The following is a 6,816-nucleotide window of genomic DNA, read 5'->3' on the forward strand; positions in this document are numbered from 1 at the left end:
CTATGTCCTTAGCATTGTGATAAGGGTTTTGATAACTATAGAAGAAGAAACCATCAAGATCCCTTCTTCAGATGCTTTCAAGCTAGATTATAAGCATCTGAAGAAGGGATCGTGATGGTTTCTTCTTCTTATCACAATGCTAAGGACATAGAAGGTACTCAGAAGTGTTGATATCTTGATTAACATTGCATTGCAATGCATTGCAACTATCAAATTGTTGCTTAGAGTTACTCTCATGTTTCCTAACCCTATTTCCTGTAGCCCTTTTCCTTGATTAGTACATATTGGTATCAGCTAATTGCTCCATTTAATCCCAGTTGGTAATACTTCTTCTAAGGCTCCCACACTCTCCATATTTTTTATCTCATTCATATTAAGTCTTTTTTGGCACTGTTCAAACAATAACCCCTTTTCTTTTGAGTCCCTTTCAATTTCCATATTTCATGAACTCCTTCTCTCCTGTAGAACATAATCAGGTCTCTTACGTAAAAAACCTCCCCTTAGCTCTGATTCTGTTTTTCTCTCTTCTTTCAATACCAACTTTAAGTATTACTCCCCACCCACTGGCTTTATTGCCTTTGTTAATGTTTCAAAGATGAGATGGTTGGATGGCACCACCAACTCAATGGACATGAGTTTGAATAGACCCCAGGAGTTGGTGATGGACAGGGAGGCCTGACGTGCTGCAGTCCATGGGCTCACAAAGAGTTGGACACGACTGAGAGACTGAACTGAACTGAATGTTTCAAAGACCAAAGGTGACTGGAAGTGTAGTTACTTCTAATATCAGGAGGAGGAAGCCTGGAGCCAGGGGGATGCAGAGTGGGGCTGGGGGAATGAGACCTCCATTATATGGTGAACCAAGCCACCTACCTTTAGACTCCTCTTTCTACATCATTAATTTACTGCTTTCATGCTGATCTTCCTATGATTTATTTCATAGTTGTAACCACATTATATTCACAAATCACCTTAACTACTGTTTTAAAAAACAGCAGTTTTAAAAACTGTACTCATGGCAAAACTAATACAATTATGTAAAGTTTAAAAATAAAATAAAATTTAAAAAATAAATAAATAAATAAAAAGTGTACTCAGAAGAACAAACTTCTCATCTGGAGGCCTAATAAAATTGAACTGGACGCAATCAAGAAAGTGCAAAGACAACACACAGATTGGGAGAAAATAATTGAATCCTTCTGTTTCCTTATTTAAGACATTCTAAATTTAACCTTGCCTACATGTATATGTTCCTGTTGATAAGGACCAAGTTCTGCCCTTAAGTCCATTAATTAGTTATATAAAATTTACCTAATTTGTGATTTTTTTAAGCATACAGACACTGCAAGGAAGGCATATTAAGACACCATAAGTGGTAGTTTTTGAGTGGCCTCCAGAATTTTACAGTTCAAATGATGATACTTTGAATCATAAATTGTCCAAATACAAAGATAAGGGTATGAAAAAGATAAACTTTCTTGATAATGATTGTAACTGTTTGTTATAGGATGTGGCCTGTTATGGAGTTGGAATGGGCAGAATTGGAAGGAGACTGGAGAACTACATATGGGCAGGAAATCACCTGTAAAATCCAAAAGGATATGTTTATTGAGTCAGAGCAGAAATAGGCCCAATTCTCCGCCATGGGGCTGGCAGGCACCTGAGGTCAATGATATTGACAAAGGTGCTGAGAATGGGCTGTCTGTTCAGTATTGCCTGTGGTTCTGAGTGCCTAGGTGACAGGGAGAAGGGGCTGGGGACTGTTACAGCCTCACTACACATTCTCTCTAAGATGCCTCACCATCTAGTTTATGCCCCAACATTTGACCTAAGTTTCTCTTTCAAAGGTCATGGGTGACCTCCTGATTCTGAAGTTCAAGGCTTTCTCCAAGCCCTAAATCTCTTTCTCTAGCATTTAACATTACTGACTCTCGCCCATTTCTTGGCTCCTCTGACACTGTTCTATTCTTATTCAAATTATCCCACTCGTTCCTGATCCTACTAACATAGCTTGTTACATATTTCCTAAGAAAGACAGTATTTACTCCAAGTAAATATTTCCTAAGGTTATTACTTATTCCAAGAGGTACTTTTAAAAAGAGCTTGAAATATGATGAAAGAAGGGGGAAAGCTGTGCATGCTAGCTAGCATCAATGAGATTTACCACTAGCAATTGGTTTACTCTGATTCTTCAGTGTTTATCATTAAATCTTTGAGAATAAGTGGAAGAGTTTCTTAAAGATGAATGAGTTTTCTAAAGTCAGTGACAGTTAGTGGGGTCAGTGGTGTCTCCTACCCAGGTTTTTAACAAAACTTAATTATTGAACAGCTAACTTAGTCACCCCAGGGATGAAATAAAGGTTTCTTTACCTTTCCATCTGTTGTCTCAACAAGTAGTCTGCCATCACCTCCACTCCCTTTAATCTCAGCCTCAACATAAGCATTCTTCTCATCATGAATCCAGCACTTTTTCTTCCCTACAGAGGAAAAAAACGGATTCCTAACTACAGTTCTTACAGGAAATGTACATTGAATAGTTTCATACTGACAGACATGATCTCATTTCTGCTGTCTGTTTATTGACTTGGAGTCAGGAACATAGGAAATTGCAAAGTTAGATAAAATCATGAAAGCCCATCCTGAAGATAAACCCACCTAAGGACTGTATAGGAACAAGAAACATTTTAGCCAATGGAGATTGGAAACATTTTGCTACACGACAGTTAAGTGCCAGCCATTGCCCATCCCTTCATCCCCAGCATTTACCTCCCACTAACAGCTCCAGGTGCTGGGCGATTGGCCTGGTGCTCTTACCCTTCCTAGCTCCTCTCCAAAAAACACCATTCAAGAAAAGTCTGGTTACAACTAAGTGAAAATTTAGGTTACTGTGCATGTCTATCAGGGTTTCTTTAGACCTTATTTCTTATTTTGGAATGAAAGCCTTAATAATAAAGACTATTATATGGTAGAATTGGAGGGGGGGAAGATTGAGGAGAGAGAATGAGTTATTTCTGTCATACATCTTAACTGATTCATATTTTCCCCATATATTATTTTTCTCTCTCTCTGCCTCCTCTACTCCATGTCTCACACATTAGCAAAGCAGCCCTCTACAAAGGGATTAACCAACAAGAGGCTCTGGGTGAAACAAGCCAGAATTCTTACGAGCAGCTGAGGCAGCTTCTCTTGGCCTCACTGAGATGCTTCTCAAGTCCTCTTCCACCTGAGGCAGATAGCCAGGGAAGATGAATAAGAAACACACTTTGAAAAGAAAGTGAGTCTTTTTTTAATTAATGGATTTTATTTTTTATTTATTTTTCATTTTTATATTTTTAATTGGAGTAGAATTGCTTTACAATGTAGGGTTCGTTTTTGCCATACAACACCATGAATCAGTTATACGTATACATATATCCCCTCCCTCCCTACATCACACCCCTCTAGGTCAACACAGAGCACTGAGCTCCCTGTGCTATACAGCACCTTCCCACTAGCTATCTCACACATGATAGTGTATGTATGTCAGTGAGTCTTGTCAGAAGCTCAGGTAGACGGGGAGAGGTAGGAAGGACAGCATTTGGCTGGAAGAAGGAAAATCCAAGTCTGTGGCGGTGGGAGGCATAGAGAAGGCGCCACTGCAGACATAGTACTGGAGGGTAGTGTCAACACCATCCCAACTCCGCAACACAGGAACCACAAAAGCTAGGAAGCCTCACTCCTACAGGACAGGCAGCTTCACCAGATGACTCCCCAGAGATGAACGGTAGGACTTGAGGATAGAGTGTGTGAGAAGGAGTTGAAAGTGGGCAGCATGCCATCACGTTTGTCTCTGAAAAGAATCTCTGCTTACTAATTCCTTGCTGTCACAACCTCCACTGTACTCTCCTTCCATTTCCCTGATTACAACCAATTCACCCCTCAAACTGCTGGGCAAGAGAATTTTTGTGTTCCTATCTGGTTGATTTTGCATTTGCTTCTACTTGTTTGCATTTTAAATATTGGCTTTAATTGTATTTATCATTTTGATCTTCTTGCAAAAACTAATTTTGCTTTGTGTTGTGTTTATGGTTAGATGGCATCACCGACTCAATGGACATGATTTTGGGTAAACTCTGGGAGTTGGTGACGGACAGGGGGCCTGGCATGCTGCAGTCCATGGGGTTGCAAAGAGTCGGACACGACTGAGAGACTGAACTGCACGGAACTGTGTTTATGAAAACAGGCTTGGTTTTGAAAAGCACCACTTGCATACATTGTGTGCATTTAAGGGAAAGGTACTGTATTTTTTAAAAATTCTCTTCTTTATTTGATAGACCCAGGTATCAGTGCTCTCATCCAATAAAACACCCCCTACCCCCCACCCCATGTGTCTCACACATACACACACACACAAAATCTAGATCCATCTTCATTTCTTGTTGACCTGGACAGTACCAATAACACACTGGTTCACCTTGGAGGCAAAGTGTAGGGAGTTGAGGGACTTGGAGACATTCTCTTCTAGGGGAGAAATGTTCACAAACATGAGTATCTTAGCACTGCCGCCCAGAGAGCTCTGCCCCAGGTAAGCGAGCTTGCTGTTTCAGTAAGGCCCATGGGACTCCTTGTTGCTCAAGGCCATGGTGACCAGCCCCAGTGTGGACAGGCTGCTATTAATGGCCTGTGTTTCCAGAAGGTGTTCCTGCTCCCCAGGGCCGAGGGATAAGCCAGGGTCTAGCTGCTCACTCCCAGCCAAGTCCACAAGGCTGAGGGGGGCTGCGCACTGCAGGCCTCAGCCAGCATGCTCCCCAGAGATCTGCAGCTGGAGCACGTTGTGACTACATGACAAGCACTCATTCTGGGCTGTACGAGCAACAGCCCAGTTCTGGTAGGCTAGTCTCTCTCTCACAGGAGACTGGAACATAGCACATGTTGGTGACATTAAGCTCCTCATTGCCTGTCCCTGCCTGGCGAATCACACATTCACCTCCCTGGCCCTTCCGGGTCCCAGTGGCCAGTAGGTCTCAGACAGTCTTGTTGTAAATCTCTAAGTAACTTGCCACAAAACTGTAGGTCCAGCCCTGGCCACTTAGTTCCTGGGCCACAGGAAAGAGGTGCCGCAGGGCCCAAGGGATCAGCCCCTTCATCTGGGGGTCTCCCCTAGGCCCACCCTCCATGGTGAAGGTCTTACCACTGCCTGTCTGGCCATAGGCGAAGATGCACACTGGATACCCATCCAGGGCTGACTGGACAAGCACGGACATCTCCTCAAACACTTCATCCTGTCCACTCCCTGGTGGGAACACCCAGTCAAAGGAGAAGTCATGGTGGGTAGGGGCAGCTGGCGCCCCACTCAGGGTCCCACACTGCTCGTCAGACCAGGAGAGGCTGAGGTGGGTTGGAGGGTCAGAGGGCCCACAGGGGCCAGAGGGAAACTGAGAGAAAGCCAGGGGATGGGGTGGACTCCCCTGGAAGGATGGGGCGGACCCGGCAGAACACACAGATGTTGCCTTTGAGTTCCTGCAGTTGGTTATGTAACCGCTGGTACTCCATCTCAAGCCCATGGAGATGTTCTTCCCACTCAGCCAGTGAGCCCTCCCAGACTGCAGCCTTCTGGCACAGAGAAGCCACCTCCGCTTGGCTGTCCGACAGAGAAGCTTCTGAGGTCTGCAGGCTCCTCTCCTGCTCTTCCAGCCAGGCAGCCAGTCCCCTCCACTCCTCCGACCATCTCAGCTGTTCTTTCTGGAGCCCTTGCACTAAGCCCTCCTTCGTGTCCATCCACTTTTCCAGCTCCAGGACCCGGGCACTCAGGTTCCCCAACTTCCATTGGCCTGCTCAGCCTGGGCCTGCACCTGGTCAACTCCAGTGTCAACTCCAGTGTCCTGCACTCTGCCTCCAGGTCCAAGGCCTGTTGCTGGGCCTCCCTGAGCTGGTCCCACAGCTGTTGGTTCTCCTGGTCCAACATCTACTTCCTCTCACCATAGCATTTCAGATCTGTGTTGAGGTCACATAACTGCCCCTTTAAGTCCCAGACTGGACATTTGGGTTTCTTCCCTTCCACCATGGGAGGGGCAGCTGTTGTTCTAGGCTTCTGGGCAAGAACAGCAGGACCTGGCTTCTGAGTCTTCAGCACTGTGGCAACAGTTGTGGAACATCAGGGTCCTGGCTTCTTGGGAGCTTTGGGCACTGCAGTCTGGCCTTGTGTCTGTGGCACGGAGGTGAGGGCTGCTGCTCTGGGGTGGGTCGTGGCCACTCTGGTGCCCAGGCCTCCTGTTATTTTCTTTTCAGGCTTCAAGGCCTCCTCCATCTGGTCAGGCCTCCTCTTCAGCCTGCCTCCCAAGAGAGACAGCCGGGAAGCGGCCTTGGCCAGGGGTCTCTTCAGCTCTACGCTTCCCTTCACTTCCACCAATGGGGACCTCTGCTGCGGCTCCATGTCCAGCTTGGTGCCACTCACACTGGGCAAGTGCAATGAGGAGGACACAGAGCCAGGGCTCCCGGGACCCATGTTCGCTCGAGCGCTCGCGACACAAGAGTACGCACACTCTGTGCTCCTGAGCTGCCTGCCCCGTCTGTGTTTATAAACCAAGTGTTATTACTTGAAAAAAACATGGGTACCATCTGGCACAGATTTTCCTTTTGTTATTTATTAAAAAAAGAACCTAGGAAAAGAGATTAAGGGAGTTGTCCACAGTCATATAGATAATTAGTGGCAGTCATTAAAATAATGACTGTAGAAATTAGATCATTTACCTCCCAAGTCAGAGCTTTTCCACTAAAGCATTCTTCCTCTATCTTATATGCTGAGCTTTTTCCCCTCCAATTTTCCCCTCAAAAATA

General features: G+C 45.3%; 1 pseudogene; it reads right to left on the reverse strand.

Annotated features, from left to right (window-relative positions):
* Window positions 1–4,405: 4,405 nt before the first annotated feature.
* Window positions 4,406–6,514, reverse strand: LOC102394763 (annotated as a pseudogene).
* Window positions 6,515–6,816: the final 302 nt, after the last annotated feature.

This window comes from Bubalus bubalis, chromosome 1, assembly GCF_019923935.1.
Source record: "Bubalus bubalis isolate 160015118507 breed Murrah chromosome 1, NDDB_SH_1, whole genome shotgun sequence".
In the NCBI taxonomy this organism is placed as follows: domain Eukaryota; kingdom Metazoa; phylum Chordata; class Mammalia; order Artiodactyla; family Bovidae; genus Bubalus; species Bubalus bubalis.